Raw genomic sequence first — 9615 nt, 5'->3', positions numbered from 1 at the left:
TTAATTGAGAAGATTTCAACAATAATGGGTTATGGTTTAAAATTGAGGGTAAATCAATGAATGACTTGTTAGGTTCCAGGGGGTTTATTAAGGGTTAATTATGAGGGTAGGCTTTTATGGAGTGAGTGAGTTAAACCTAAGTGCCTTTATTATCTCAGCATATCAAATCAATTGGTGTGGTCTCAACATGCATAATCAAGCAAGTTCTAGAATAACAAATCAATATTGACGCACTCAAAGCAACAATAAAAGTGAGTATGAAAGAAATAAAAAATGCTCTAAAGGCTTAAGATCTCTCAAAAATTATGGCTTTTTGATGTTAAACCTGTGAATTTCAACTCAAGATAATACCTAAACTTGGGGAAACAACCTAAAAATTTCTAATTCTAAAAAAATCAACTTATCATGCTTGATTCTCTAATTCCTTAAAGTTTAACAATCAATGCATAAATACCTATGTTTTAATTCAAGACATATAAATAAAAATCATAAATTAATCAAAATTCATTCTAATAATGATATGAGAAGATTATTTGAGAACAAGACAAAACTCAGGGATTTTTCTGATAATGATATAATTATCCCCCCACACTTAAGATGTACATTTCCCTCAATGTACAAATATAGATATATAAATATAATATTATAAGATAGGGAGAAAATTGAAACTTCTTGAATGTTAGATAGAATCCTTGAATTGGAGTTATGAAGAGTAATCAGCTAAGGCAAGGGTAAGATTGGAGGAGGATACTCCGGTGGTGGTAGAGGTTGAGTTCCACAATCACAGTGTCCAGCGAAGAGGTTACCGTGGTGGTCGGGTAGGACATGGCAGTCGTGGAGAACCTTTTCTAGTAAAGTTGCAAGTTCCTAAGTAATAGTGAGCTTTGGAGCTCTTTATAACTGCGATAGCATCAATAACTCTTTAGGAAATATAAAGAAGCATGATTACTCGTAAAGAAATGGCCGAAAGTATAATTTGTTCAATATAAACTGTAAAACCTAAGGATGAAATAAAAGAAAAAGAAAATAAAAATAAAAATTATTTCTAAAAAGATAAAAATAAAAATAAGAACATAAAAAAAAATAAATAAAAGTCTTTAAACATCTTCATTGCTAGATGGTTCGCGAGGTGGGGGTGGCGATGAGATGTGAAGGTGCTGACAAATCTGATGTAGAGTTGCATCAATGTGATCAAAGCGCTAAAATCATTGCTGCTCGAATCGAGTAAAGCGCTTAGAGATGTTAGAGAATGAAGCCGCCACATGAACTGGACGATGAATAGGTGGTGGCTGAGAGGCTGGATCCTCGTGAGGCAGAAGGACATCATCAGTAATGTCCTCTAGGTCTCCTACTCGGCTGACTGGATGAGGCGGTACTGGGGAGGATTAAATCCACGTCGTCGCTCGATCATCCTCATATGTAGCATACTCTGGATGCCCTATGGGGACATCTGACCAATGAGAGTGATGGAGGATGCTTGCGTCGTCGTGTTGAGGAGACCGAAGTACCGTGCCAGGCGAGTCAAATAAGGGCTGATGGATATGACTCCCTTCTTGTGCCGCTCCATCTGATGGCAGATGGCGAGGGCCATGAAATAAGCGAGGTCGAAGACGTGTCCATTTGCCATGCTCCATAAGAAATAGGCGTCGTTAGTGTTGACGACACCAGTGCTCTCTCGCCGTCCTGTTAGGGTGTGAGCTAGGATGGCGTGTAGGTATCGCAAGGATGGGGTGAGAGCCGATGCCTTGGAGCGACTCTGGTCATAGGTGGATAAAGCAAGGACGAGGGCCTTCCAACAGTTGGACAGTGAATAGTAGATGTGTCGATGGAGGGTGTCGAGTTCATTGTCGTCCATGAACTCTTCCGTATATAGCCCTAGTGCAATTTCGAATCCAGGTACGCTCAATTGGTACACTAAACCATTGAGACGAAACTGACCATTCCAGGATCATCGAACTCCGTCATAACTACTTGAAGATGAAAGGTTGATAAACACCAAATTATACATATTTATACCCCAAATACTTAGCATATTTATGGATGTTTATTACTAGATTTGTGGATTTTGGTGCTCTTAATCCGGTCATTTCATGTTTTGTACTCAGGAGAGCACCAAGAGTCAAAAGGAGCCAAAAACGAGCTAAAAATGGACAAAACAAACCAAATTGAGAAGATCACATGGCCTAAGCCTTGCCACACGGGCTTTTCACATGCCCGTGGCCTTCGGGGGTGTCGACCAAGGTTTTCACGATGCACACAGCCTGGCCATTGAGCCCACACAGCTGTGTGCAATTTAACGGATCAAATACAGCCTGGCAAACACGTCACACAGCCGTGGCACACGGGCGTGTCCCTTTTTTAAGGAGTTGTATTTTACACGGAAAAGGGTACTTAGGAAGGAAGAAATCAAATCCAAAGCCTATATAAACACCCTAAGTATGACCTAGAGAGGGGGCCTCTTCCAGAACTTTTCTGGAATACAGAACCATACACCAGGAATTACTTCAAGGAAGTTAGACAATCTGTAACACCCTAAACCCGACCCAGGCGTTATGGCCGGATCTGACGTGTCACATTGAAGTTAAAAATCCACGTTTCGTTTTGGCGCTTTAAAACTGACTTTTGTTAAGCTTAACCAAGTGAATGGAAGCTATGCACCAGGTAGGTATCCGAAACAGAGGAGGTGAGACATGAAGGCTGCTTAAGTACCAAACTCTTGATTGGATCCAATCCTAGACATGCCCACAACCATTGCCACACTTTGGTGCGAGGTTAGGTTTTGAGAAAAACGAGTTGGAATTCATTTAAGTAGATATTTTTGATAAACTGATTAATTGTATCGTTGGGTTATTTTGAAAACAATTATCATTTTGGAAACGCGCCCTAAGTCTAACCCATTTTGGATTGTTATCAGTAAAATATAGGGTATAAAATAAAATAATCCTAGAAAAATAATTAAAATGGCCTTATTACAACCCAAAACCAAATAATAATATTAATTAAAATAAAACTTATATAAAAAAATAAACCGGTTACTTATTGCAATTAAAAGAAATAGAAACAGTAGTGTAGCCATCTCCGAGTACCTCGCAGCTCCAAACCATCTAAGCTTAGGGATTACCTGCACAGTTAGAAACGGGGTGAGTTTACGAAAACTCAGTGTGTAATCCCCAACAACAAACAAACAGTGAATAACACAGTGTCAGTACAATCTGGGCCAAAGCCCTATTCAGTAACAGTATAGTCTGGGCCTTAGCCCTTAAACAGTAGCAATATGGGCCTAAGCCCTAATTCAGTCTCGACATATACTGGGCCGAAGCCATTTCATAAATCATATCACTGGGCCGAAGCCTTTTCATAAATCATATCACTGGACGAAGCCTTCACTGTAAGCGGTATGGCCCATAGGCCCATTTCAATATCACATGTAATATCAATGAATGTATGCAAGCCCATTTGGGGAGACTACTCAACCCACCATCCGCTACTCTCCACCCGTACCAACCAACACACCATGTGGGGAATAACTCAACCCACCCAACCAAACTCTCCACTGGCAGCATAGCTGCTTTATCATATAACTAGAGGCCTAGCCTCTTTTAATAACTGGGGCAAAGCCCTTTTTGATAAACTGGGGCAAAACCCTTTTCGGTAAACTGGGGCATAGCCTTTTTAGCACTTCCTCCATTTATAAAACCCAACCCATGCAACATGTCATGTATGCAGAATGTCATGCCCATATTTGAATCAAACAATCACAGCCAAGTCATTCATATCACCAACATATATTCACAATCAAATCTATCAACCACACAGTCCAAGTCAGTCATTTGCCCACAAGGGCAAAACAGTCATTTTTCATATTATAAGGGTAATTTCGTAATTTTACCAAATATCAGGGTTTTCCATGTTCATTAACAATTATCAATATTTTCGAGTGTTTAAATAATGATCTTTAACCCACTTTATCAAATTCGGGCTTTTGGGCCCAAAACCCCTAATGGGCCCTACGAATGCTGGTTTAGCCCACTAACCCTGCTTAATCCAAATTTTACAACAGTACTAACCGTGTTAGCATGAAACTTTTCCAGATTCCATTTTCTATCAGTTTTACCCAAATGGGCCCGAAAGCCCATTGGGCACGATTCTAACCCATTGAGGCCCAACTTACCATCGTGTACAAAATTGCGCTCTTACCTGCTCCATCGATCCAAACACCGATCATATCGTATCTATCGCATCTTTAAGCAAAGGTAAAATTACAAGTTTCCAAAATGCCGAAATTTTAGCATTTCAGCTTTTCGGCGAATATTAATTTAAGCTACTGCGAGGGTTATTACACACCTGTTATGGGTTGAAGTTGAAACGTTTCCAAAATCAATCACCTACGATAACCACCACCTATCACCCAAACTTAACTAATCCAATATCAATCTATGTAAATCCTAAGCACATCAGTCATACGGAACATAAGGGCATATTCGTCATTTTACCATACAGGGGTATTACGGTCACTTTACCCTACAGGGGCTTTACGGTCTTTTTACCTATTAGGGGTATTTTAGTCATGTCATCCTACAAGGGTGTTTTGGTAAATCTACAAACCAAGGGTATTTCAGTAATTTTGTAAACCAATGGTATTTCTATAATTTTTAGAAAGTTAAGGGTATTTCTGTAATTTTGTAAATCAGGTGTATTTTGGTAATTTTACAAATTGAGGGTATTTTGGTAATTTCACAAACCAGTGGTATTTTGGTAATTTTACAAATTGAGGGTATTTCGGTAATTTCACAAACCAAGAGTATTTTAGTAATTTTGTAAATCGAGGGTAAAACGATAATTCTGTAAATCGAGGGTAAAATGGTAATTCTGTAAATTGAGGGTAAAATGGTAATTCTATAAATTGAGGGTAAAATAGTAATTCTATAAATCGAGGGTAAAACGATAATTCTGTAAATCGAGGGTACTTTGGTAATTTTACAAATTGAGGACATTTTAGTAATTTGGTAAACTAAAGTATTCTAAACAGGGATAACAATACGAATGGGCCTAAAGCCTATTCTCGACCCAAATGGGCCCACACGCTCGTGTGGCCCTTTTAGCCCAAATCTAGCCACAAATATGAGATTCACCTAGCCTAGTCCAATATTTACTACACAATCAAACAAACTTATTCATTTGGGCCCATAGGCCCATTGGGCCCATATGGCCCCTTTCGGCTCATCGCGGCCCGAAGTAGCCATCCTACAGCTAGAGTAGTGAGAAATACACACCTGATAGGAGACTGGAGTTAATTCACACTCTGAGCACTTTTAGCCGACGCCCAACCCAAACGAGCACGCCATACAGCGAAAGGGATCAGCCAGGAAAGGTACCTTTACTCTCCTCATGGTTCTCTCTATTTAAAGTCAGCTTCGCATCCACTCTTATGTTAGCTTCCCGATGTGGGATCCTTCCAACATCATAGTTTAAATTCAACACCAACTCTTGCCGCCCCCTGTTAGCAAAATAAATGCTCTTTGATTGCCATGAGTTTCGAACCCTGGACCTCCTTGCTAACTCTATGAGGCCACCTTGCCACTTCACCACAGGCTCTTTTTGTGTCATATTTTATCCCCAATTAATTATAAGGTCTAAAGGCCAAAGTCCAGGTTCCCTTAAAAAAACAGAATAAATTGCAAAAGCTAAGGCTTGAACCCAAGCTCCCATACAACCTTAATTACGCCACTTCCACTAGACCACATTGCTCCTTGTGTCATTTATTTAACACAATAATTTAAAAGGCCCTCATCCAAGCATCCAAGTTTTTTTTCACTTAATACCAAATTTTTTGCTAAAGCCCAGGTTTGAACCCAAGATTTCTCCAACACTTCTCAAGGCCATTAACCACTAAAGCAGACATTTAATTGTGTCATTTCATTGCACAATCTAATACCTAAATACAACCTCCTTACGGGCCCACACTCAAGGTCCAATACTTCTAGGCCCAAATTCGGGGTGTTACACAATCCATCCCAAAAGCCGGAGCTACTCCAAGACTGAAGATCTCTTTCAGAATTCCTTCAGGGGTTTTAGAGTTTTCTTCATGTTTTGTTATTTTTATACATTTGAGATGTACTCCTATTTTATTATGAACTAAACCCCTTAGATACCTAAGGGGGATAAAACCTATTATGGATCTTGTTATTATTATCTGAACCGTATGATAAATACTTGATTTGTTCTTAATTATGTGTTCTTAATGCTTGAGCTAATATTCCTGGTATTAATTCATGATTTGATGTGCTTATGCAGAGGAGGAATATATCCTGTCTAAGAGTAGATTTGGCATAATTAAGAGGAGTTGATCGAATGCCTAGAAATAGGGTTACAAGATTTAGCCGGATTAGGGTGAAACCTAATTTGGGAGTCCATAGAGTGATTTACTACTTCCCTAGAGGTTTTAATTAAGAAAGAAATTTCGATTGATTCAACTGAGGGTTAGATGTTATTAGCCTCGAAAGGGATAATAACATAGGTTAGGGAATCTCACGGATCAAGTCAAGTGAATAAATCGTCTGGTTCAGAGTCAGATAACAAGTGAAATCTAGGTGGATTCCTCCTTGCGTGTCGTCTTTATCAATTGCTTTTCTTCAAGTCTTTTTCCAAATTTTCTCTTTGCTTTAATTAAATTAGTTAATTAGTTTGGATAATTAGTTTAATAAACAAACCATTTTATTCTTAGGCTAGATAATAAAAAGATAGTTATTACTAGTACTTTTGGTTCCCTTGGGTACGATATCCCGGTCTTGCCATTACTATACTATTGTTTGATAGATGCGCTTGCCTTTTCGTCGTGATAATAGTTAGTCTAGGTTTGATTTTCATTATAAATATTTATTACTTGTTACGAATCACGCGATCAAGTTTTTGGCGCCGTTGTCGGGGATCTGAAATATTAGGAACAATAAATTTTTATTACTTTATCCATTTATTTTTCTTAGAATTTTATTTTATTTTATTATTTATTAATTTACTTTTCCTTTCTCTTGACAAATTTTTATAGTTTATGACTAGAAGAAACCCGTCAGGACCATTACTTTTTGACGAAGAAATCGGTCGTACAATTCACAAAAATCAAAGAGAAATAAGGCGTAGCTTACGATACATGGAGAACGAGCGAGAAGACGATACTCAACCCCCAATCGACGAGATGGTTGAAAATCAAGGCAATCAGCTACCTCCAGCAATTGCTGCTAATCAAAATCCTGCTCCACGTACTATGTATGATTATGCTAAACCTTCTTTAACAGGAACTGAATCTAGCATAGTTAGACCTGCTGTAGCTGCAAATACTTTTGAATTAAAACCTAAAACTATTCAGATGATACAGTAGTTTGTTTAGTTTGATGGTTTGCAGGATGAAGATCCCAACACTCACTTAGCAAATTTCCTGGAATTTTGCGATATATTCAAAATCAATGGCATTTCTGATGATGTCATTCATCTTCGGTTATTTCCCTTTTCACTGAGAAACAAAGCTAAACAGTAGTTGAACTCGTTACCATGAGGGTCTATCACTACTTGGGAACAAATGACCCATAAATTTTTACTAAAATATTTTCTGCCGGCTAAAACGGCTAAATTACGTAATGATATCTCTTCTTTTGTCCAGATGGATTTAGAAACACTTTATGATGCATGGGAGAGATACAAGGACTTACTGAGAAGGTGCCCTCACCTTGGGTTACCGCTTTGGCTTCAAGTAAAAACATTCCACAATGACCTGAATCCCTCGACTCGACAAATGGTTGACACAGCTACTGGCGGAGCCATCAACAATAAAACACCGGAAGATGCCTCTGAATTTATAGAGGAGATGTCACTGAATAACTATCAGTGGCAAGTTATGAGGATAAAGCCAACAAAAACAGCCGGTGTTTATAACATCGATTCAGTCACCATGCTCTCTAATCAGGTAGAACTTCTCAATAAAAAGATTGACAGTTTACTTGGTTCTACGCAGGTACATCCAGTAATGAGGTGTGACTCAAGTATCGGAGGTGTGCATACAGAATACCAATCCTTCAATCCTACAACTGAAGAAGAACAAGTCAACTATATGGGTAACAATAACTTCCGATCTCAAAATAACCCATATAGTAATACTTATAATGCAGGTTGGAGGAACCACCCAAATTTCTCCTGGGGTGGTCAAGGGAATCAAAAGCCACAAAATCCTCAGGGTTTTCAACAGCCACCTTATCAACAAGAGAAGAAACCAAACCTTGAAGAGATGCTTTCTAAATTCATCTCGGTGTCAGAAACCCGTTTCCAAAATACCGAGACAGTACTTAAGAATCAACAAGTATCGATCCAAGGACTTGAAACTCAGATAGGCCAGCTATCCAAACTAGTCTCCGAAAGACCACAAGGTAGCTTACCAAGTAACACTGAAACTAATCCGAGGGAACACCTCAATGCAATTAGTACTCAAAATAAGGAAGGATTCATTGCACTTGAGCCAGAATTACAGCAAGACAACGCTATGAACAAAGGTCGAGAAAAGGTAAATGATGATGATCCTAAACAGGTAAGTACGAATTATGAACCTCGTGTGCCATATCCTAAAGCAATGATGAAAGACAGAACATAAGAACAATTCGGTAAGTTTGTCAAACTCTTAAAGAAATTACATATTAACTTACCCTTTATTGAAGTTCTGTGGTAGATGCCCAACTCAGCAAAAATCTTAAAGGAACTTTTGAGAAATAAAAGAAAATTAGACGCTACATCGCATGTGGAGCTCAATGCAGTCTGCTCAGCTATTCTAAAGAATAAGCTACCTAACAAATTGAAAGATCCAGGGAGTTTTACAATTCCTTGTTTAATTGGTAGTTTATCTATGAATAATGCTTTAGCTGATCTAGGGGCAAGTATAAATGTTATGCCGTATAAAATGTTTAAACGAATAGGTCTCGGTAAACCTAAACAGACTAGGATGAGCATACAATTGGCTGACAAAACAGTTAGAATTCCTAAAGGTATTATTGAAGATGTTCTCGTTAAAATTGATAAATTTATTTACCCAGTAGAGTTTGTCGTCTTAGATATGGATGAGGATAACGAGGTACCTTTAATTTTAGGACAACCCTTTTTAGCAACTACTAGAACCATTATTAATGTAGGCACAAGAAAGCTAATACTTCGTGCAGGAGACGACGCAGTAACACTCCAAGCACGCGATTCAGTCAAAACTTCTAAAACTCAAGATAACGCTATGAAACTTGTCGATGATAAAACTAATATTCAAACATCCTTGCAGGAACCTCCTCGAACCAAGACAACGGAGACAGTGCACTATTATCAAGTAGCGAACAAAGACACCTATGAGGAACGAAGGCTTCAAATAGAGGAGCTAGATGAATGGCGAGCATACAAACCGAGAACACATGATAAACCGAAACTAGGCCAAAACAAGCCCAATACCTCTCCTAATCAACTTAAGGTTGGCGATAAAGTCTTACTAGATGCCGCAGATCCCCATATTGTCACTACCACACCAAATGAGGAAATTCCTCTTACGGTACTCAGTATTTTCCCATTTGGTACGGTTGAGGTGAGTCATCCCAAGTT

The 9615-nt window shown here is 38.6% G+C and overlaps 1 long non-coding RNA gene and 1 other non-coding gene across 2 annotated transcripts; both read right to left on the bottom strand.

Moving 5' to 3' along the window:
* Positions 1 to 2938: 2938 nt before the first annotated feature.
* LOC121209901 (uncharacterized) lies at positions 2939 to 5334 on the bottom strand. The gene is made up of 2 exons (XR_005905071.1): positions 5274 to 5334; positions 2939 to 3121 (listed from the first exon to the last, which is right to left on the bottom strand). It is a non-coding gene; the product is annotated as an uncharacterized lncRNA (long non-coding RNA).
* Positions 5335 to 7621: 2287 nt separating this feature from the next.
* On the bottom strand, positions 7622 to 7728 carry LOC121210545 (small nucleolar RNA R71). Its single transcript, XR_005905662.1, has one exon. It is a non-coding gene; the product is annotated as a small nucleolar RNA R71 (small nucleolar RNA).
* Positions 7729 to 9615: the final 1887 nt, after the last annotated feature.

Source organism: Gossypium hirsutum, chromosome A11 (genome assembly GCF_007990345.1).
Source record: "Gossypium hirsutum isolate 1008001.06 chromosome A11, Gossypium_hirsutum_v2.1, whole genome shotgun sequence".
NCBI classification, from domain to species: Eukaryota; Viridiplantae; Streptophyta; class Magnoliopsida; order Malvales; family Malvaceae; genus Gossypium; species Gossypium hirsutum.
Note: the sequence above shows the minus strand (reverse complement) of the source record. Positions and strands in the feature narration are given on the sequence as shown.